Below are 24,501 nucleotides of genomic sequence, written 5' to 3'. Positions count from 1 at the left end.
CAACATCACACACATTACAAGAAAGGCCATGCTACCTTGTGATGTCTCTGACACTGTTGGCAGGTGATCTGTGCTCCATGACTGTCTGTATTGATGAGACACAGGCCAGGGATGCTTGGTGGCAAATGTGTTGGAGGTAAAAGGTGATTAAGCTGAAAAATTAGTGGCCACTTTCCTGCGATGGAAGGACACCCATTTGCTGTTCTCAAGAAAGAATATATGGTAGATCGAAACACTCTGTAGACAAGATTCCATTTTCTATGTTTTTCACCAGGAAAGAAGCATCTGTGTCAGTTTCTAAATACCGACCCAGAGGTGAACCGGATTCTCTGCGTGCGCACACACACACATGACCGAACGCCGATGTGCATGTAACGTGTGCATCCTACAGCACATTTAAGGTCTCTACACAGGAATGACTCCAACACATTATTTTGCACTTTGCCTTCTTGTGTAGTCATACATGTTTGTATATATGTCATTTGTGTGTCAGTATCCAACATGCGGTGCCTTGTTTTAGTTTGAGTTTATAAGTGAACTTGAACATAATTTGATGTAGGCGGTGCCTGTGTATTTTTGGCATTTCTTTTTTGCAGTTGCCCTTTTTCTTGGGTCATTGAGAATTTGCTTTTGATTTATTATAATTAAAAATCTGGGGGTCTGTGGCTGTGGCTCCACAGTGGGACTCTGTTTGCTTAGCATGCCTGAAGTTGTGGGTTGGAACCCTTCCTTGTGAGAAGAGATGAAATGCGAAAGCCTTCCAGCTCACCAGCAAACCGTGCCATCTTTATCAAGGGGGCAGGAACAGCACTCCATTAGTTTGCATTTTTACTTGCAGATTAAAAAAAAAATAGTACATTCAATCCAATCTTTTGACCTTGTGCTTTTGAGTATTGGAGTCCACTCAGAAATGTCTGTTCTATTTTCTTCTTATTAATAACATTCCCCTTAAAGCTCTTTCACTTTATTTGATCCTCTGGAACTGGGAGTTATGGATGTGAGCTGTCATGTGGGTGCTGGGAATTGATCCAGTCCTCTGGAATTGCAGCTCGAGCTCTTAACCACAGAGCCGTCTCTCCAGAGCCAAGTATTTACTCTTTTAATGCTTAGAAATATTCACGACTTTTTAAATGTTTGGTTGCAGCATCTGTCACTATTTGCATCATCGCCACACTTCCACTTATTACCGATGTGTACTCTACTTTATTATCTGATGTGGTCAGATAAATAACTCTTTGGTTATTTTCCAGGAATTTCTGCACTTTCACTCCACACTTATTTTTCCATGAACTTTAGAGTGAACTTGTCTGGTTCTAGAAACAATTCTCCACTGATATTTTGATGGGAATTACTTTCCACTTATTCAGTAACCATACACACCATGGATTATATTATGTTAATTATTTTTCTGTTGTTGAAACCTTTCTTTGTGATGCTAGGTATCATGAGACTCAGTGTCACATGATTGCTAGGCAAGTGTTGCCTAGCTGAGCTATGTCCCCATGAAATCAGGTATGTTCCATGTTTCTTCATATAGACCTTCCATGTTTCTTACATGTTTACCACCCTAGGTATCCTTTTTGCATGTTATAATTAAATGTATATATATGTATATATATATGTATGCTTAAAGTCTTGAATTCTGTATACTGACTTCTCAGTCACTTTATGAAATTTTTACTTTACTTGAATACTTTTAGTTAGATCTCTTTATGTTGTAGTTAAGTCATTGTTTCATCTACCTCAAACCCTTAATTTACTTTCTCTTTGTAGTTTTAGAGTGCCATGGACTTTTTTTTTAAATTTTAATTTATATTTATATTTACTTATTTATTTTTATTTAAATAATTTATTCAGATTACATTTCGATTGTTGTCTCCTCACTTGTATCCGCCCCCCCACCCCGCTCTTTCACCCTTTCCTTTTCCCCTGGGCCTGTGACAGAAGGGGATCACCTCCCCACTATATGATTACCCCTTCAAAGTATATTAATAGATTTATTTTTAAATTCCACTAATATAATTTCTCTTACGTCAAATTAAACCTGGATAGTCTATCTAAAAGAGTAACCCGTGAGGGAAAAATACTTGAGTAGAATCAGGATGCTGGGTCTGGTGGGATGACAGGGACCATCGCTCCTGCTAATTCTTGTGACCCTGGACATATTACCTGTATCTGGACACTTTAACTGCGTCTTTCCAGGGCCCCAACTCCAGCGCAGAGGATGATAAAGGCAGACCTGTGATAGGGAGAGAATGGTACAGAGGTGGGGAAAGAACAGAACCTCAGCTGCTGGCCAGTTTTCTTCCCGATCTTCACCCAGGGTTCTTTCAAAAACCCACCTTTAGTTCAAAACCCAAGTGACAGATAAGAGTGAAAAGAAAATTGCAAAGAAAACAACAGACTGCAAGACGCGGAGTCATTAGAACTGTCACGGGAGACTCCCAACACTGGTTTTTCTGCCTCTGCAGCCAGTGTTATTTCCCGTTTCCTGAGGAGCCTTTCTGCACCTTGCCCTACTGTGCACTTTCACATGGACTTGACATTGATTACGTCTTTTGGCCAACCCAAGATCTTCCTAAAGGCACAGGCTGAGTGCTGGCTGATCGCAGCGGGGAATCTGTGATGTAGGTTCTGAGGTCTAAGAATTGCAGACTTCCATTCTAGTCTCCTGATGACGCTGCTAATCTGGGTGCCAATGGTGTTTTTTTCTACAGGGACACCTGCCCACACAGCATGATTAGAAATTGTAATGATGACGACGATGAGTCTTCCAGGACACCCACGGTTTTTTTTTTTCAAGATATTTTCACTAATCATCTCTACCACAATCAGTTGGAGGAATTTTTTTTTCCCTTCTCTTTTTATGTTTTCTCTCCCTTTCTAAATCTACCAAAGATGCTGGTGTAACTCTGGTGCAGACTAAGTATTGGTGATTACCATGATTGGCATGTCTTGTTTCATGTAGATGATTGTACTTCTCTGAACATGTGGTCTGATGAGAATACACTGTACCACAAAAGAAAATATCTGGCTCCAGGCTCCAGTCCTGCCAAATACGCCTGGCGAGATTGTGGTAAGGCTCCTTCCAGACTCTGTAACTGTGCTTCCTCTTGTCCCATTGGACTTCCAGTTCTGTTGTACTCAATGTATTAGGATGTAAGAATCAAACAAGGTTTAAGGAAGGAATGCGTCATTAAGTCTATACTGTTAATGGAGAGGATTGTTATTAGAGCTATTTTTGCATTATTGCCAGCTTAGCCAATTAAGGTTATATTTAGCGAAGTACAATCAAGGAGTGTAGTTGTGAGAACTGAGAGGCCAGCTGGGAGAGGAAACCAATCCTGAGGAGGGTCAAGGTAGGTAAAGAACCAATGAAATATGCACAGCGCTTCTTTTAAAGGGCTCTTCACTGAACCGCCATCTTGAACTGGGCCGGGGTGGCGGGGGAGGTGAAGCCACAAGGAGCTGTTACTTAGGGAGCAAAGAGGATCTGAGGAACGAAGAGTCTCAATGAAGAAGAGAAAGAGGCGGGAGCAGAGCAGGTGGCTGGGGTGTGGGGATGTATCAGTGGCGTGAGGAAGATCTGGAGGCAACAAGAGCAATTAGGCAATTAGAAGAAACGGCAGCACTGTCTCTGGACCTGTGTATCTGGAGTGTGGGAGGACAGGCAGACACACACAGGGTGGCTGTGGGGAAAACAGCACCCTCAGAAAAGATCCTTCTCCAAGAACTCTCTCCAAGCAGGGCAGGAGTGGGTTCCAGACTCCTGGAGAGCCTCCTCATCCAGTCTTCTTTGAGCCTGCTGTTTGCGTAGTCCTTTGCTTCCCATATCTACATACATTTTGGGGCCTACCTTTTCATTCTAAGTCTGGTTACTCAAAGCCCTATTCTTAATAGGGCTTCTAATCAGAAAGAGCTAGCCAGAAGAAATTCTGCCTTCCTCTGCTCATCTGGAAAGCTTCGGGCTCCACGACACTCAATCCTTCTGTCTAAGAGAAAATAGTTTTCTAATGGTAGGATTAAAAAAAAAAATCATTTGGTACATGGGTAGATATTTTGGTTATAGTTCTGTGGGATCTAGAAACTAGACTGTTTTCTAAAGTCTTGTATTTATTGGAACAGTTCCGCTTGTAGTCTCAACTCTAATGAGTTTAGTTTTTATTCTTCCTATCTATTATAGACATGCAGACTATAGTGGCCTTTTCATTCCCAACCGCCATCTCCCCACCCCGTTCTTTCTTTCTTTCTTTCTTTCTTTCTTTCTTTCTTTCTTTCTTTCTTTCATTCATTCATTCATTCATTTTTTTCTTTCTTTCTTGGTTGACTTGATGAGTTAAGTAAATTGAATTTAAAAATAAAAATGTGAATTGTCATGGAGATTTTTGGAAGACAAATTTTCGTAATTCATTCAAAAGGCTTTTTCCTAAGCAGGGGTACATAGTTTCACAGTCTCTCTCTCTACTGGAGACAAAAACAACTGGGCCCAGTGAATCACAGCAAATCTATCAGTATGTCGCCGGAAGTGTCTTTCTCTCTGTTGAGACATTTATTTAGTGTGACAGGACCAGTTACTCTTTGAAACCTTCTGAGGAGGTTTGTAGGGATGGTTCTTTGTTTTTCCAGACAGACACTGATTGTTAATGGGGTCTGGCTTCAGAGGAACCCCTCTGAGATCTGGGGTTACAGGTGTGTACCAGTGTGCTCATCTATGGAAAGATGACTTCTTGGTTGTTAACAGCCCAAATAGAAAATTAGCCATTTTACTGATTAACAGATATGGGGCTCTTCCAATGATCAGTTCCTCTTATGGTGATGGGGGCAATGTTGACATTTTCCATCCATTTATTTATTTATTTTCAAAATGGTTTAACTCAGGTATCATTCATCCATCCATCCATCCATCCGTCCATCTGTCCATCTGTCCATCTGTCCGTCTGTCCATCCATCCATTTATCTATCTACCTATCATTTTTAATTTATTTTTACTTTCAATAAATCATCGAAATACTTTTAATTTTTATAAATAAAACAAAACCCAAGTTGACCTTGTGTAATGAATGACCTGTGTAATTGACTGGCTGTTTTCCTGATGGAATTTTCATTGGTCTGGAGGTGGTTTGAGTGTGTTCAACTCCCCATAATATTTCCCACTTGATGTCATTGAGTTATAAGCAAAGTACAGAGACCTCCTCAGCCTCCTCTTGTATTAATAGCTCACATGAGCAGGGTGTGCTCATCGCAGCTAACAAATCAATCTTAGTGTAAGGTGACAGTTGAAATTACACATTTTATTCACAGTTTCTACTAGTGCATTTTATGCACTATGATCCTATTAAGAATTCTTCTGTACTTTTTCATCATGTCTTTAGCTAATTTCAGGCCTTTCCCTTGTTTCATGACCTTGATAGTTGAGAAGTGCCGAGTTCCAAGGTCTGGCACATCATAGAGTCTCTATTGATTATTGTTTGCTTAATGCTTTCCCATGCCTAAACTGGAGTTGTATAATTTTGAGTTAAAAAAAAATGCTGTTTTTACTGTGTCACGTCAGTCAATCTATCAGTTCTGTGTGACCTTTGACTGGTGATTTTAGTAGTAGTAATGGCCAGTGCTGCTTTTGTTTTATTTTATGTTATAGTGGAAGACTGGTCATCTTGTACTGTTAACATTTTGACACCTTTGCAAATTACTGGCCGGTGTTCAAACTGACTTCTAGTGGAGAGCCTAGATTGAAAAGCACATGGCTCTCAACCTCAATGGTTGATACCTGAATGGTTTATACCTATGCCAATATGGTTTATACCTAAAAACCGTGTTGGAACTTTGTGTTCATGACCTTCCAGCCTCAACCCTGAGCCCAACAGATGGATGAGATGAATTATAGTCTTGTGTTTGTGTATAGCTACTCAGTGAGCAACGCAGGGATCGGGGTCTGGTAAAAAGTGAGTCTCAATGGAAAGGCATACGCCAGGGCATGTAGTAAAGAGAGAGATCTCCTTTTCACACTGACCTCCGTAACCATCCATTCCTTGGTAATTAGAGTTTAAAGGGTCCCTGCCGTTCATCCATGAGACAGGAAGAAGTGATGGAGGATGATAAGGAGAGTGCTATTGCATTTGACAAGGGTGTAGAGAGTTCTTCATCCATGCGCCCCCATCAAGGCGTGGATAAAAGAGGTTTTCTCAATACTTTATGCATTGAGCCTTTGTACTTTCCTTGAACTTTTCATACTTTGTGCTGCTTTCCAAGGATGCAGAGAGGGTTGGCAAGAAGAGATATTGGTGGTTAGCGCTAGATCAGTAACATGGTTTCAAGCCACAAAAGGCCTGAGGGTAAAATCCCAAGTCTCCCGTGTGATGCTGTCTGTACCTGTGGGTTGACTGCCTCTTTGTCAGTGCCCCTGAGCCCCGCTCGCTTTCCTCATCTTCACATGTGGGGATGGCACCATTTTGTAACCGTGGCGATTTGCCATCACAATGTCTTCCAGGCTTTCGGTCCTAAGATGTACAATGAGGAAAACCATATCTGAATCACAACAAGGTTTACGTTTATCTCCTCATCGTCAGCAGCTGCTGTGTTCTTCTTCTGATAGGCCGGGAGGGTGAAGGTGGGAGAGAGTTGGAGATGTGCTGTCTAGTGTGATGGTCACGGTTACCAAGTGCTGTTCCTGAGTACTTGAGATGTGGCTAGTGCCATGTGTTACCAAGTGCTGTTCCTGAGTACTTGAGATGTGGCTAGTGCCATGTGTTGAAAGGGTGGTATTTTGGATATGTTTGTGAAATAAACATTTAACATTTTAAAAAATTACTAGAAAACTCAAAATCATGCATTTGGATTGTATTCTGTGTCTGTGGAGCAGCGCTAGGACAGACCCTGGGGAGCGGGTAAAGCACGTGGAAGTGAACTGCACTTTTATTCTGAGTTCGAACAGTGTTTGCGTTGGAAGGAAAAAGCTGAAGCAGTCATAATTTTCATTAAAAATATTCTGATTTAGGAGAATTGGCTGCTTTTATATTGTTGCTTGGACTGGAGGAGAATCTGGCATTTGGTATTTTCATAATTGAGAACATAACTTGCTGACTTAAAAAAATTACAACATTTTGTGCTTGGCCACAGGGATCCGATTTTGCCTTCATGAAAGTGGGGGTCGAGCTTTTTTCTCTTGCTAGCATCCCTGTCACTGCCCAGAAGTCCACACACATATACACAAGATAATCAGCTGGCCTGTCGATAATTAAAATGCTTTGAAAATGAGAACATTTTGTGCAGCTACCCGATATTTACTGGGAAAGAGAAATGCCTACCTATAGGGAAAGCAACTCATTTTCTTAAGACAGCCACCAAAAATAAAGGACATGGATGAAGTGTTTATTTACTTCTTGATTTAATTACTGTTCTCATTAGGTGTCCCTGTCAGCTCAGCTCCTGATACAGAATCTTTCAAAATACTTAACCTCACACCCCCTCTGGGTGAGGGAGACAGAAAAGCATGCCGTTCACCATGTCAGTGCTCACGTCTGCTCAGATATTCTGTCGGGGTGCCTGGAGTCTAGATTATTCTCTGTTCCCCTGTTCTTTGATCTTTTCCTATGCCTGTCCTTCGGAGGACGTGGGGATAATAGTGGGAGAGCGGGTTTCATCTTCGACTACGTTGACTTTTCCTCTTGCTGTTTTATCTTTATTATATGTTATGATGAGCCAAGCGTTCTCTGAACTAGAGGGCCTCAATCTTTCATTATATACCATTTACTTGACTCTTCCTCATGTAGTGTGCAGACTAGCACTTGGCAAGGGACCAGGTTTTGTGTGATGTTTATTTTGTTAGAATAAATTCAAGGGCTGCTGGGATTCCAGGACAGCTAAGGGTACCCTGAAGCCAGACACAGTGTGGTCTTGTTTAGATGCCAAGCTTCCAGGATCTGCCATAGCCCAGTGCTGCCTAATTCTACTTCTACACAGCCTCTTTTTTTTTTTTTTTAACCAGTATTCAAAGCCTTGATTCTCCTGTAGAACAGAAGGAAAGATAGTGGGTACTCCTGGGAGCTGCAGCACTGATGACCCCTGTTTCCTCTAGGCTCTGGTTGTATTGCTGGGCACAGACTGTTCATTCCCGCTGAGCATTCACTCCATCTGTCCACACTGGCCTGTGTCTTCTGCCCTACAAACTCATTGTCTTTCCCCGATGTATGTAGGATGCCTGTGTCGTGCTGGTATTTGGGATTTATAAACACTAAATTAATAGATTTTTTTTCCTCTCCACATATGCCTGATTTTTGCTGGTCACACACAGGCCAGTAATTTTCTTCTGCCCTCACTTTGGAGGAGGGAGAGAGGGCACTGAAGTGGTTGTGTGGTAAGATCCACTTTAATTCTAGCTGTGAGAAAAAGAACAGTGAAAATGTGGTGAGCAATTGCTTCTAAAAAGCTTGGACTAAAAGCACTTGATGGCTTTGTGCTGGCTTCCCGGTAGACTCATCTCAGTACTGCCCGCATAGCACAATTAATAGTTATTACTTGAGAAGGGGAGGGAGGAAGGGAGGGAGGGAGAGAGAGACAGAGGTAGAGACAGAGAGACAGAGACAGAGACAGAGTCAGACAGAAAGAGAGACAGAGAGACAGAGAAGGCCATAAAGGCATCATCTTCCTGAGGTGTTTCTTTGGTTAGACCTGTGGAGCCATACCTTTGAATCATCTTGGGAAAGCACAGTGTGGGAGACTAGAAGGTAGATTTTGCAGCTCATTTCTTACCCACTTCCTATGCTGGGAGAAGCATTTAAGCTCGTCCTTCTCATGTACTGATTGATATCTTGTCCATCTCTCTTACCATTCACTGTGCATCTTCAAAAGATGAGGGCCTGTTTCTCACATCCGTGCAGCAAACACACCACCATATAGAGGCGCAATTACTTTCTGGGCAGAAAATGTTACAAAACTTGAACTTTAGGAGAATGGAGACTTCTGCAGCTTCGATGAGTATGGAGAACAGCCTGTGCAGTCCTCAGGCCGCGTTCTGTGTATGACACAAAGCACAGCCTCCTCCTGCAAGGCCGCTTTGCCATCAACCCTTTACTCCATGGCTACCAGAGTCTGTGTATAAGACTTTGTCAGGTGTGGTCTTGAAGAATCTGAGTTACACAGTAAAAAGGAAGCCCGACTTGGAAGCTCAGTGACCCAAGTGAGCATGTCATCGGCCCCTAAAGTCAGTGCCTTAGGCAGAGTGAAAGATAGGCCGATGACCTCACTGTCTACTGCGTGAAGGGTCTGACTGCTACAGACGTGATCGCAAATGTTATCTAGTGTCTGTGGGCATCCGTCTGACTAGTGTTGAATAAAAGTGAAGTTATTGTCAGATTAGAAGACAGCAAGTGAAACTGGCAGAAGATAAGCTCTCGGCAAATGACTGTTGTTTTTATTACTATCTACAACCATAATCATTTCCCATGGCTGTAGACGCTAAGCTGGATGAAGTGGTCGTGGTGAGAACATTCTGCGTGGAACAGGTAGAAGTGACGTAGTTTTATAGTAATGAAGTGTCATTAAAGTTCAGACTCAGTATTTCCACAGTTTAGTAATTTCTACTCGCCTTGTTTTTCCTTTAGCTTTGGAGTGTTATCTTCTTGATATTCTTGCTATTTCCCCTTCTTCTTCATAGTCTTCCTGTTAATACTCTGACCCAAACTCTTCTTCCCTTACTGCTCTAATGGTGTTCTAGTCTCTGCACTTTCCTTGGCAGTTCTCTGGGTATGGTCCGCAGAGGAGTAGTAAAATCTGAGAGCTCGCCAGACTGGCCACACACTAATCCTCACCCGGACCTGCTGGTTGGACCCTGGGCCATGCTTCCTCACAGGTGCAGGGCCTTTATCTGACCCGTTCCACCACATGCTTGCCAGTGTGTGTTTCTCCTCTCCAGGTCCTGAGTGGTCTCCCTGGCCTCTACAGTTCATCCAAACCATTTGGGCTGTGACAGGACATGTGCTGTGGTCCTTTTCTGTACCTCACGGGGAGATCTCCTAAATGTTTCGAGTGCATCATATTAACACAGCTTTCCCTTGGAAAACACACAGTAGATGTTCTCATGTCTAGAAACATTTAAGGGAGGTTTCCAGGGCCTGTGTGAACCTAGGAGATAGGCTACCTTTTACAGCCCTTAATTTTACTCAGTGAGCTCTAGACATATAGGTTTGAACTTGACGCAGTGTACAGACCAAGGTTGTGTTCACCTGATGGTTCTCCTAAGGGCCTCATGCTGTATCCTTACAGAGGCATCCCTAACCTTGAGCTGACACAGCAGGAATTCCCTGGATGTTTCCTGCTTTGCCTTGTTTTTATGTTCTGTAACATGCATACAGTTCTCTGACTGCATGATTAGTATTGGGATGCTTCTGTTTGCTTTATTGACTTTGCAGACTTTTGTGGGAGGTACCTTTTATAGCAAGAAGGATCTTCTAATATGTATGTTATGCTCTGGGCAGTAAAGAAATCATCAGGGAACTTGATTGCTTCGTTCTCATTAATGGATTGCTAATCTACATTTTTGTCTTCCTCTAGTCTTCAGATGTCAGCTCCTTGAGGGTAGGGCCTGGGTCGGCTTATTACAGCTATACCCCCTTACTTGTAGAAAATCCTCTGCCATAGTTGCCTTCTCTCAGGAAGTGTTAGATTAGGAAAAAGTTGGATCCAAGCGAATGCCGCTTGACAGCAGTCTACATGAACACAGAATCTCTCTCATCACTGATTCTAGGTATATCCTTGAGAAAATATCACTTTTGTTCTTCTTTTAGTCTACAAAAAGGGAATGTGTTCTGGGGTATGACCTAGGACTTCTTTTTCTGGCTCTGGGTACAGATGAAGAGTCTAGCTTCACCTGACTGTTCTCGGAGAGAGGTGCTTGAGTGGTTCTTGAATGGGAACAAACTCTTTCTATACCTCCAGTTTGGTGTTTGGTGTGGCTGGAAATGTCAGACCTTCTGACTTCTACCTTCGTTTTGCACACATTGGTGATGTGTGTATATGAACCTTTTATTATTATGGACTCAGCCTGCAGTAACCATGGTGAGTAGACCTATCACACAGCATTTTTTTCTGAGTCAGTTTAAAATGCTGACAATTAAATATACCGTACTCTTTTAAGCAATCCATCAGTCTCCCTTGTTGTCATGGTGACCGGAGTATATTTAGAAATGTGACAAGTACACTGAGTTCAATTGCACTTTTGCCAAAACATAGTTTTGCAGCTAAAATTGAATTTCCTGATTGAAGATCCAAGTGCTGTTAAGGGGGATGATCGTTTCTATACATTAGTCTACACGTATAATGTATCATCCTGTTAAATCAGCCCTTGAAGCCCCATCTCACTATGCAGATAATGCTACTTGAAGTGACTCTACTTTAAGTTAACAAGGAAAAGTCAAAGAGGTCGCTGTGCTTTTTCCCCCCACATGTGAAATTACACCTGACTAATGTAATTACTTTAATGATTACCTCCTTTATGTATTTATCTATGAATTCTGTGTGAAATTTGTGTGTCTGTTCCCCAGCATTATATATTTAATCTAGGGAATTTATCAGCGTTCTCTTCCTCACTTTTCTGCTTCTAATCTATTCTTAGAAAAATGAGAACATCTCTTTGTCTTTGGCTCTGACCTTGGATAGATGAGCATTTTTACTTTCCCCACTCTTAATTCTTTTTGGATTTAAAATGAAGCATAGGGATATTGTTGAACAAGGTGTTTTGTTCAGTCAAAGGAAAAGGGGGAAATGTTCTGTCTTCTCTAACTATGAACCTGGTTGGAATCCTCACTTCCTTTTCTTCCTTTGTCTTGTCAGTGTGCTGTTGAGAGTGACCATGGCCGTGCTCACTAGACCACATACGCTTCAGAGCACACGTAGATGCTGGGTCCCGATCACAATCCTGATTTCCTTCCTGGCCAAAGTTCAAGTCTTCTCTGTTCTTGAGGTGAGGAGCATTGCTCCTCAATCATCCCGATACTCTGTGTATAAATCTCTGTGCAGAGCAATAGGTTTCTTTTCTATGTCTGACTTAGTGAGCCCACAATTGGGATACATTTAGCCCCCCTGATTCTAGATGGGTAAGAATGTTTAGCTGTTTTGTGAGCATTGCCCATGTGCTTTCCTGGTAAGAACTATCTTAGGTAAAGTAGCAATGGGTGAGAGATGCTGAGTGCTCACTGAATCATGGATGCTGGGCATATTGCATCTCATGGGTTGTCCTGTGGGTCTGCATTGCTTCTTACCAGGTGTCCCCATCATTCTTACTTTACATTAAGGAAGCAGGCTCAGAATTGTGAGCAAGAGGAGAACTGAAGTCATGGTGGCAGCTGAGTCCTGATGCAGGCCGGATTTGTAACCAGTTCTTCAAGGAGCCTAAACAGTGTGTGATGATTCGTTTTTCTAAGCAATGGTCTCCTGTGTGCTGAGTCTATATAGTGTCGTTGTAGAGGCCCTGTGACATAGCAGTTCCCCAAGGATGAACAGAAAGCAAGTATTTCTCTCCTCCTGGCTTTAGAATCTAAGGAGATGCACTAAGCAGGGAGAGAGCTTAAATCCCATCCAGTTGAATGATTTCACCTCTGAGTGAAATTCTATTCAACTATGTGATAGCTAACATCTCTCATATTAGAAATTTAAAACGAGAAAAGATAACTTCAATAAAAACACATGCGTGAAAAATGCACTTTAGCTTATGTCCTGTCAACACAAGCATGAGAGGGTATATTTCATGTTCCCCCTTTCCCATGTATGTGGTTTGTGTGTATTTGCTTACACATGTACATCTGTGAGTGCTCATGCACTTGTGCACATGCCTGTGCAGGCCCTAGGTTGATATTGGGAATCTTCCTTCATTACTTTTCCATTTTATATTTTTGAGGCAGGGTCTCTCCAGTCACACCCAGGGCTGCCGTTTAAGGTAAGTCTAGTTCAGCAGCTCGCTCATGAGATCCCTCATTTCCTGCCTCTCAAGGCAGGCACAGCTGGTTGGTGGCTTTACCCACCTGGCATTTTACATGGGGTCTGGGAACTAAGCTTGAGACTCCTTGCTGGTGGAGCAGGCATTTTAACTGCTGCTCCACCTCCCCAGCCCCAACAGAATGAAGCAAAAAGTGAGAAAAGCAGGGTCTGGATTCTACATTTCACTGTTGGGATTTGTTTGTTTGTTTGTTTGATTACAAAGAAAAACCAGACTCAAAACAGCTACCTAGTTGGAAGAGGAAGGAGAAAGAAAAAAGAAAAAAGAAAAAAGAAAAAAAAAAAAAGAAAGGAAAAGAAAACAAAAACAAAAAGCCACCACAGGTTTTCTTTTCTTCTTTGGTCCTCTACCAAAATTCAAAATTGATAGTCACTGAAATTTGGTAATTTCTTAAGGGTTAGTTTTGATGTGGAATCTGAAAGTATCATAGTAAGACTGTCAGGACTGAAACTCACTGGGTCCTTGGGTCTCTGGGGATTTCATAACATCACGTGCCCATCATCTGGGAAATGCAGCTTCCCCGAGTTATGCAGATTTACCAAAGGTTGCATGTTTCATTCTACATAACAAAAGCTATCCTTACACATTTCACCAACAATTACATTGAAAACATATGTGAAGAATTCGGTATATCATGGTCTGTTTCAGACTTTCAGAGTTGTGATTTTTTTTTTTTTCACTTTAGGCCTTGAATTGCTGTTAATAACAAATGTTCCTTGTTGGTTTCCTTGATGTGATAGACTTTGTTGGTTCATCTTTTAGAAAGCGTCTATCAAAGCATGCACTTAAAGAAACTGAGTTTGCTTATCAGTCTTTAGGTTCCATGGCATGGTCAGCTAGCATCTTTCCAGGCAGCCACACTGGGATACATTTAGAAATAACTTTTTGTTTTTTTGTTTTTGCACTTAACAAAGTGACCAGGACTTTTTTTTTTTTTTTTTTTTTTTTTGCATTAGGAAAAGAGTTCTTTAAGTGAGGGAGTGAACACTTCACAGTCAAGTCTTACCATTTTATATATAAAAAAAATGTAAAACAGAAACAAAACTGAACTCAAAATTTCCATCTGTAGCATCCCATTCCAAGATGATAAAGCAAAGAGGGGAAGGGGAGGCTTCTACACCACACAGTTTAAGGCACAAGAAAGTAAGAGTCCCCACTGTGGTACAAAACCGATTCCCACTGGCTCCCAAGACACAGTCATTTAATTATCAGGTCAAATTCTAAGAAAAATTCCCAGAGCATAGAGGCAAGTCTCCCTATCCTTGGCTCAGTGACCCGTACTTGAGAAGCCACTTCAAGAAGACTTGCTAGTCATCCAGATCAAAATCATCACAGACCTGCCACTTGATCTTGGATAAGTCCACCTAGTGACAAAGTTTTCCACGCTGTGTATGAGCAAGGAGCGCTGGTGAGCACATCTGGGCCCGTGGGTATGTAACCCTGCTTCACAAAGGGCACAGCAACTTGCAGGTGCTGCTCTGTGAGCAACTTGAAGAGCCAAGTAGGCAGAAGGCAGTGGGTAAAGAAGGAGACTGAGGCCAAGTCACAGATTGCTAATAAGCCATGGGTCCCAGCCTGGGAGCATACAGCTTGTCCAACAGCGCCACTGAGGCACACTCGTCAAGTCTAGAAATAACTATTATTGCTTGGTTTTTTAGCATAGATGCTTTGTTGGCACTTCACATTTCCTCAGAGTGTTAAATAGCTTTGTACTCAAGGATTTGGAGATAACAACATCGATACTATGTATCAGTGAAAGTCTTAAGTAAAATAGCTTTCATGCCCAACTTAACTGTATGTGACAAAAAAAAAAAAAGTATTAAGTACGATGACTACAGTACCATTTGCTGTCACTGCCTTGGTTCATTGTAAAATCCAGTAATTGTTGGCATGTTCACGAACCATGACCATCTATATACAAGTGGTGCACAGTGAAGACAGTGAGGCACGTTCATTGTATCTTAGAGCTATTCTAAAAACAGTTTAGAACTAGGAGACTCCTGCTAAGGTCTTAGACACTCCTACAAGGTCATAGGCCCTTCTTTTGAGCAACTGGCAGAACCTTCTATTTGCGTACTGACTCCTCCAGTGTTTGAGGCAGAACAAGCAGCTTGTACATGCTAGGAAAGTACTCTTCCACTGAGCATGTTCTAGTATGTTTAATTTTGTTTCTAATGGGCATAGGATAATTGTGCAGAATTATGGGATGGAGTGCCATGTTTTGACATATATATGGTATGATCCAGTGAGGCCAGTTGTGCTTCTGCTACCTCAAAAGCTCCACTTTTCTTGGCATGTAACATTTATAATTCTCACCCTCCCCTTCTTGTCATCCCTCCCAGCCCCCCCCCCCCCATTTCTGTCCCTCTCCTTTTCTTTCCTCATTTCCTTTTGGGAGGAAGGTTGTCCCAATTTTTTTTTTCCTTTCTTTCTCTTTTATCTATGGTTACTATTTTCTGTGATCTCTTCTGTGTAGCGAAAACTTGACTGTGGAACTGTAGGAAGCGGGGAAGGTGGTAGAACTAGACCCAGCCACCGCACATATCCCCGTATGTCACTTCCGCTTTAGGACAGCGCCGGGGAGCAGGGGTCCTTGCTCGTGGCGCTGTGTGGGAACGCACAGAGATGGATTTTGTGATGTGTAAGGATGCTTGCAGCTTCTTAAATGTATGGGAGCTGGGTGTTCTTTCTCAGGTTCTCATCCCATCTGCCACTTGCTTACTCCCGTCCACTCGTGAGCCTTTGGAGTTAAGCACTGTGAGTTTTGTCTTGATTCTTCCACGCCTTTCTTGGTCACCCTGATGTGGGACCTGATTGGACTTCTGGTTATCTTTGTGAGTTGGAGCTTCTCCAGTTCTATGACTTTGGCCGACTTCTTACATTGCCTGGCCGTTGCTGGTTGAACTCTAGCACGTTCTCCTGCCTCTCGGCAACTGGGTAGCACCCTGCACTGTTCACGTGAAAAATGAGGAAGGGCAGCGGAGTGTGCTGCTTCTTGATGACTCAGAGGACTCTGTGGATGTCATGAATGGTTTTATCCCGTGGTCTTTTCTTTACAAGCCATCTTTCAGAGTTTTATCCAGAGATTTATCTGTGCTCCTGGTTTTCCCCCATGGTCGAGCTGCTGAGCCTTTGGGACTCAGTCAGTCAGTGGCCATTCTTCACTGCACACTCCCTGCTGTGGCCCTGATGATAACACACTTGAAGTCCCTTACAGATGGCTGTCTGTCCGGCCCTCCCCCCATGACAAACCCCCAAAAAGCCTGTAGGTGCAACAGTTCCATTCCCTGGTGGATGGCTGTCCACTGTAGTGTTCTGAAACCGAGTTTTCCACTATTTCAGTCTTAGTGTTCGTATTGTGGAGAAAAGCACTATGACTTACACAGGGCATACCCCCAAGGGACAGCTTCAGTCCCCCTGGTCATCTCCTCCAGAGCATCCCTGTCACCAGCATTTTCCTTTAGTTGGATAAGCACTGCTTTCACCTTTTCTCTGTACTTCCCTGCGCTTCTTCATGCTGTCCAAACCTAGGGCCTCCTGCAGGCTCTCCTCTCTTTGTTCTGGTAACACACTGGGTACAGTAGGAGCTTGTAAATCTAAAGACTGGAGTGTCGTTTCTCGCGCTACACTTCCCAAGCATATGTGAGCTTAAGTAAGTTATTTAATCTTGATTTTTAAAGACTTTATTTTTATTTTATACTTATGAATGTTTGCCTGTGTATGCATCATAGGCATACCTAGTATGCCCATATGTGCGACACATGCATGCTTAGGGCCCTGGGGATATCAGAAGAGGGAGTTGGATCCCCTGGGACTGAAGTTACAGATGATTGTGAACCTCACAGTTGGTCCTGGAAAGCAAAGTCAGGTCCTTTGCAAGAGCTACAAGTGCTCTTTACCTCTGAGCCATCTTTACACACACCTATTACTCTTTCTGAGCTCCAGTGTCCCCAGATGTAAAGCAGATTTAGTAGTGACTCCCCAAAATATTTTAAATGATAAACCCTGTCTCTATCCCCAAATCTAACACTGTTCTGAAACAACAGCAACAACAACAACAACAGCAGCAGCAGTTTCCCCTCCTCCTGTTTCTCTTTTTCCTTCTTCTGCCCCTTTCCCCCCCCCCCCATTTTTTCTTTTCTTTTTGAGACAGGGTTTTATTATGTAGCCTTGACTGTCCTGGCACTCACTCTATAGACCAGGCTGGCCTTGAACTCAGGGATCCTGTTGCCTCTGCCTCTGCCTCCCAACTGCTAAGATTAAAGGTGTGCGCCACCAGATCTTTCTCTGAAACTTTTCTTGAATCAAATTTACCTCAACAAATTTACCTTGAAATTTAACAATTATTAGGTATATCCTTTTCTGGTTCTGAGAATATTTTTTTAATATTTTACATATACATTTATATTATCATACATATATACTATAGCAAGAAGATATTGGGTACATTTTGTATCCATAACGTCAGATACACGAATGACTATTGTAGTCTGATACATTATCAAATCCATCATCTCCCATTCTTATGTGACAAAGGCAATTATAGTTTGTTTAGAAAAAAACCTGTTACCAGTCTCGTTTCTATCAAGAGTCTTTATACTTTATATTATGTCATTGATTTGTTCATTCTGCATATTTGCTACATTGTATTTTTTTAAACTATGTACCCCCATTTCCCACCCTAGGCCCTAGTACCCTAACCCTGCTAACCATAAGCATTATACACATTATTTTAATTGTTTTGCCATTGAGCTTTGCAACAGTTCTGCCTTTTTAAAAACATACATTTGGCTTTTAGAATGTATTATTTCAAGAATCCCTCTCCTTTCTTGTCTCCTCCTTTCCCTTCTGTCCTGGACAAAGGTGTGAAAAACTTGCTAAAACTCCCACCTTCACTACAATTACTTCCTTTTACAGTTTTCACTTAGAACTTTTTTTTCCCTCCACAAATTCTGTTTTCCTAATCATGAAATTTCTCAATGGCTCACATATATGTTACATATACAATATATAATATATAGTATGATGTTATATATCTACTCTATAATGGTCTTTATGGAAGAAAGTATATGTTCACTCCTTCCCAGGGGGTCAGTGGTGACTTTCTGTCTCATTGCAAATTTCTTTATTCCCAGTAGAACCTGAACCTAACCCTAAGCTTTTAGAATCATTTTCCGTCACTGTTTTAAAAGTTAAGTATTCAATTATTATCATTTTTTTGAGACACGGCCTCACTATGTAGCTTTGGCTGGTCTTGAGGTGCTTGCTATGTAGACCAGGCTGCCCCCAAACTCAGAGATATGCCTGGCTCTGCTTCCGGAGTGCTGGCATTCAAGCTGTGCGCTACCATGTCCCACAGATTTTAATCCATGCATTTTCTAAGTACATTGTATAGAATATGGATTGAATTAGGCATAGGTATTCATTTGTTTATCATTTTCCAATAAAAATCTTCCTCTTTTTCCTGACCCCCCCCCCCCCCCCCCCCCGTTTCCTTAGTAAAGACATGACTGGAGATTCAATAAACTGTTTGTAACTCTCTCAAAGGTGTGTGATAAATCAAAGGTGGTTGACCAATTCAATTTTAGTGGTCTACTTGTGAAACTGGCTACTGCAGTAGCCTTCTATCTAATGAACTGGTATAGCAACATCGTCCTCTTATTCCAGTTCTTGAGGGACTGAAGCAGTAAGGTCCTCAGTTTTAGGTTAACCTGGACTATTAAACCTGGAGAAAAAAAAAACAGAGCCTTTGCTTCAGAAGAAAAATGAAATAATTTTGCAAGAAAATGCATGAATATGGAAAATACGATATTAAACACGGTAACTCAAGACTCCAAGATAAAAATCAGAAGTCTTTCTCTTTAGTTTATCTATAGACATGTTGACCCCAGCCTGTAGTTTTTATGTGTTTGTTTGCAGTGGAGGGCAGAGTGGGTATTGGGTGTGGAACTACAAAGACGCTTAGTAAGGGGGATGGTGAGTGCGGGGATGAGGAAAGGGAGGGGCTAAGGGACACAAGGCCATGAGAGTGGAAAGCGGAGGACAGGAGTAGATGGGGAGGATTAAGAAAAGCAAGTTTTGTTTGGAGATGCCATTGTGAGTCACACTGTGAATGCTAAATAAGTAGTAATGATAAATTACAAAGACCGGACTCCATGAGCTCTGCAGAAAAGCTCTACATTAAGGGAACACTAGGAGTCCAGTACAGCCACAGTCTACTAGAATGACAGGACGCATCGCGTGCCAAGGGTTGGTTAAGTTTGGTTCTAAAGCTGTTTTTTGTTTTTTTTTGTTTTTTGTTTTTTTTTTTTTTTTGTTTTTTAATAGCACCTAATCCCTATGTTTGTTACCCCAGCCCCTTTCTCTCCTTGCATCGCATGCAGCATGGCTTCCTTCTATTCAGTTCAGGACTCTGCAGATGGGGACCTCACGTGGGGGTTTGCCACTGTTATGTGCTTTCTTTGGGACCCAGTTATTATTACATCAGTGTATGTGCCTATTTTGAGGTAGGAATAACATTAGCGTATTAGCATAGTCTCATGCCAGAATGCCTTGCAGAGTGTTTTCCTGTCATTTCCTTGACTTCCTCTAAAGGAGTTTAGTGCTTGAAGGTTTCCTAAGTGTGTTTGAAACACTGTTTCTGATAGATATTAGCACTGAATAATTATGTCTGGAGGATTTACACTGTCGTTTCCCCTCTCTTCTGAGTAATTGTGGTGCGTTGCTTAGTTCTCATAGATCATGAGACCAGGCTTGTCCGTATTAGTGTCTAGTTATTTTTCTGGATCTGGAGAGATGGCGTGGCCCTTGCTGCTCATCCAGAGGACCTGGGTTAGATTCCTTGTACCCATGTGGCATCTCACAGCTGTCTATAACTCTAGTTCCAAGGGGTCTGATGCCCTCTTCTGGCCTCTGGGCATCCGTCACACACATGGTGCACAGGTATATGTGTAGTCAAACCCACCTACATACAATAGAAAAAATAATGACGAGAAAAGTAGACATTCCTTTGTTGTTCTGTGCCTCAGCTTTTCCTCTTGCCACATGGGAACATGGCTACCATTAAGAATACCACCAATCTCACCCCCCACAGTAGCTCTGAATAATCTGCCTGGAAACATAATATATCTAGCTATTGAAAGTTATCAATGCTGAGTGCAACTTTCAAGTAGGCAGATTATTATTTCATTATGACATACCTTTTGTTTTACATTGTAATATTATATATTACATTTAGGTTATATAATTTAAGGCAAGCTCATTTTTATTTGTTTCTTCCTATTGTGTCTCCAAACTACTCTGAGATAGCTGCAGCTCTTTCTGACTCTCCATCATTGTTCTGAGAACACTAGTTGATTAACTTTTTTTTTTCATATAAGTCTTGGCCTTTTAATGTCCAGTGCTGTAGGTTTAAAAATAATTAGCATTTCTCTTCAGGATTCCTAACACCTCTCATTTAATGTCTACATTGGTCCATTGTAGGCCTCTCCTAAATATCATATTATGAAGTCGTGCATTACCTGTAGGCCAAAGTAATTTTACTTAAAAAAAAAACTTGATTAACTTGAACATAATCAACCAGTATGTCAGATGACTTCACTGTTTCTGATCGATGCTGACAGGTGAGGAAATTAAAATCAGGGAGGGAAGCAATTAAATACAGGCAAACATTCCTTAATGAGACAACCAGATCATTTGTAAGCTGTGGGATACGTTGCATTCTTGACAAGTATCTTTGAATGGTGGGCCAGACAGCGCAGTTAAGAATCACTTGGTTTTTGATGGTCAGAGCTCAGGGCTGCTCATAGTTGTCATCGAATGCATTTCCCTAATCCAACATTTCAGTTACTTCTGGGGACAGAGTTCCACATTTAACATCATGACATCATTTACTCTAAATAAATCTCATTATAAGTAATCTTTTTTGCCATTTGAAATTTATGAGTGTACAAAAAATGTAGACGAAATAATTTTTGGTCTTCTCTAAATGGTTTATAGGGAGTTGTAGTTCAGACTTCTGAAAGAAGTACTCAAAGCTGTAGCTGCCCATACAAGCCCAAGCCTTAGGCTGTGGACCCAACTCCAGTAATCAGCCCCCCCCCCCCCCCCAGTTTAAAGGTGTCTGGGATGATGGGCTACACTGTTATCAGCAGGATTGTTTTCTAGGAAGCTTTGTCTTACTGCTCATTTGTTGTGTTGTTAGCCTTTCTGGTCTTTCTTCTTTCTTTCTTTCTTTCTTTCTTTCTTTCTTTCTTCTTCTTCTTCTTCTTCTTCTTCTTCTTCTTCTTCTTCTTCTTCTTCTTCTTCTTCTTCTTCTTCTTCTTCTTCTTCTTCTTCTTCTCTTCTTCCTCCTCTTTGACATCATCATTTTAGGGTTTAAATTTTTTCTTGCTTGAAGTCATAGATTGTAACCACTGTTTGTAGAAACAGCCCATTGGAATGGTCTCTTTTGGGTACCATGGTCTGCGTACCTGCTCCCCACTCTGCCCAATTTGTCCTCATTGTCAGGCAATCTACTTGTCTTTCTCTACTTTTTTCCACCATAGATTTTATGCTTCTGTTTGTTTTTTTTTTTTATCTAGAATAAAGAAGAAAATAATGCTATTTTAGTTTCATTTAGGTCCTGAGTCTTGCTTTACATAAATTCCAGTTAATATGTTGAAAATTTGCAAGTTAGAGCTTGAATATATAGATAGTTCTTGCCTGGAATTGCTTCTGCAGGTGAGAATATTCTTGTTGAGAGAGGGACGATAGTGTGATAAATCTATTCCAGGTTTGGGGTCCACAGATCTAAAATCCATGGAAGTAGCCAAGGACATCTGACCTCATTGCCAAAGGCTGTCATGGGATTCGACAATTGTCCCATCACCTTATGAAGTATGAAGAGTTTCCTTGCCTTCTCAGACACCTGGGAGCTGCAGAGGATTAAACAACACACAGATGCATGCACAGGCTAGTGACCACATGGCTGGAAGGCTTCGGCTTTTCCACTATGCGTGAGGAGCATTTTTTGTGAAAACCTATAGGAAATCCACGGCTTCAGGTTCTTGTTTAGTAGCTGGCGTGTCAACACTTTGCCTTAAGGACGCTGCAGCTGTGAAACCTCACTGGGGCGACCCAAGCAAGTGTTCATAGTGACCTCACACATCACACTGCCTTGCTTAGTCACACGTCACCCTGGGCTGCCCCAGAGGTGAAGTTATAGTCTCTCTCCTTTCACTTGGTGGTGAGGCATAATTCAAATTCGAATCATGTTGGGTTCTTTTTGTTGTTGTTGTTAATTTTTAAATTAGTATATTTTATTTGTATACAAAGCCGGTTTTCATCCTAACTTTGCACAATGTACCGTAGTGCTATTCATTCTTACTTCATCCACTCCTGGCCCCTTTTTACTCTCCGATCAGCCCTCCCGCCACTCCTCTCAAAGAGGCTCATTTTTAACTTTTGTGTCTCCCTCCCAACCCCCTTTATTCCTTCCTCCCTTTATATCTTCCTAAAATCTCCATTCTCTGCATATGAGAGGAAAAAGGAGATACTTATTTTTGTGAGTTTTGGATTCTTTGCTTAGTTGCAGTTTCTGATTTACATACCTGTTTTCCAGTTCGTGAAGGTAATTCTGTCTCTCGTCAGGAGGAGTCTCGCCTCATGTAAGAGGCACGTGCTTGGTATGAAGTTTAAGGTTAAATTTTCATCTGCTCTGCGTTAGGTCTGTGTGACCTTTGACGTTTGGTTGCTCATTTGCGAAACTGGAGCAATCAGGACTCACCGAGCGGATAGTGAAGGTGATTCAGGGTGTAACGAGCACCCACTGGTTTCTACGTACAAAAAGGAGTGTAATGGTAAAGCGTAGTTAAGGGTTTCAGCAGGGCATCTTCTCAGCCATGTTTTCCTATTGCATTTTGAGTGCTTTATGAAAACTGGACATTTTAGAGAGCCACTTGTCCATCCATTTATGTATAATATCAGGCAGGCTCCCCCTGCTCCAGAACTTCTGTCAGCAGCTCCGTCTCCTTGAGCCTAAGGCAGTGCTGTGGGCACAGACTTGAAGACGCTGCCAACTGGGACCATCCCTGACACCTAAAGCTCTGCTTTTAGTTTTGAGGGTTTGAGAGGACACTTTGTTTTTTAATGCTATTTTTACTTTTGTTGCCACGAGTGTGCATGAATGCTTGCTTGCATGCGTGTGTGTGTGTGTGTGTGTGTGTGTGTGTGTGTGTGTGTGTGTATGTGTGTGTGTGTGTTGAGGCCACTTAAGAATGACATAGATAATCTCATGGTATTTCCAAACTAGGTCCGCAAATCACAAATCACAGAGGAAACCAGCTCAGAATACGTCCTAGTAGTGTGTGTTTGCCTCATGAAAAGACACATTAGCATTTTGTGTGTGGCCACTGTGGATATGGAGGACAGTCTCCCTGCCCGGTCACAGCGTTAGCTGAGGAGCCTTCATACTCGTATGAGCAAGATGATGGAGAACGTCAGTGATTTGCCCAAGGCCATTGGTGAGAGGAACAGAGTTGAGCTGGCTCTACATGCTGTTCCTAGTCTTCAGGAAGGCACATTGCTGCTCTGATCTACATATCCTTGTCTACCAAGACTTATATCAGCTGAGCCAGTTGTTTGTTGTTCCTTCTCCTTATGACCTAGGGGACACTGGCGTGGGGAGATGTAGATCCCAGGCCGGTGGCAGGGCCTGGTGTCCGATTTCATGTTCTGCCATGTATTGCACTGTACTGTTTATTCTTGCGGAAGTCATCGTTTCTGAACAGTAATGACCGTTTTTCATGCTGTGTTGGTGAAATTCCTCACTTGAGTCACCAGATCTCATTCTTCCTTTCGCTCTGTGAACTTCCACCTCCCTCCTGTAGGAGTGGAATAATCTCTTCCTGTTTCTTTATCAGGTTCATGTGGGGCGAGATGAGATAATGAACATAGAAATGTCCTGCAAAGTCAACTGCTGCATAGATATAATAAGGTTGTTATTAACAGAGGGGTTAAAGTAGGCCCCGTGCCCAGTGCCCACTAGTAACTGCTACCTGTTTGATTTACAGAGACGAGCATATCATCTGGCCGGGCCTGAGTCCATTGTCCATTCCGAACCCAGAAGCTGCCAGAGGTAAGAGAGGACTGGAGTCTTCAAAGTTACACAGTGCTAGTGGGCCTCCGAACCTGCGATGCTTTACGCTGACTCCCAATGGGAAAAATACAACAGTGCTTTATGTCCAAGAGAATCATGAAAAAAAATCTAAGACGCTAGCCTGCTCTCTCTTTATGTCTTCTTGATTTAATTTTTCCTTTTAATTTCTACCCTTTTTAGCACCTAAGATGGAAAAAGTCTGGACAATATGCAAAATTGGCATTTAATGGACTTTTGAGAATCCGCAGTGGGGCTGTCCAGTAGGATAGTCTTCCCTACTGTTTTATCATGCTGTTGGCTAATGTATGGCATTCAGGCTTTCACTCTTGTTTCTTCAGTGTTCCTTCTTTGCGTATACTTTTTACTATATTATACT

The 24,501-nt window shown here is 42.0% G+C and overlaps 1 protein-coding gene across 14 annotated transcripts in view; it reads left to right on the top strand.

Moving 5' to 3' along the window:
- Positions 1 to 24,501, top strand: part of LPP (LIM domain containing preferred translocation partner in lipoma) — a 604,427-nt gene that overhangs the window by 132,104 nt on the left and 447,822 nt on the right. For 13 of the 14 annotated variants that reach the window (XM_084802403.1, XM_084802406.1, XM_084802400.1 and 10 more), the window contains one exon: positions 24,040 to 24,104. The exons of the other annotated variant lie outside the window; for it this stretch is intronic. The gene's annotated coding sequence lies outside the window, so the exon portion shown is untranslated. The remainder of the gene's footprint in view (positions 1 to 24,039; positions 24,105 to 24,501) is intronic. 14 annotated transcript variants of the gene reach the window in all.

Source organism: Acomys minous, assembly GCF_964271855.1.
Source record: "Acomys minous genome assembly, chromosome: 11".
Taxonomy (NCBI): domain Eukaryota; kingdom Metazoa; phylum Chordata; class Mammalia; order Rodentia; family Muridae; genus Acomys; species Acomys minous.
This window is presented reverse-complemented; position numbering and strand designations above follow the sequence as displayed.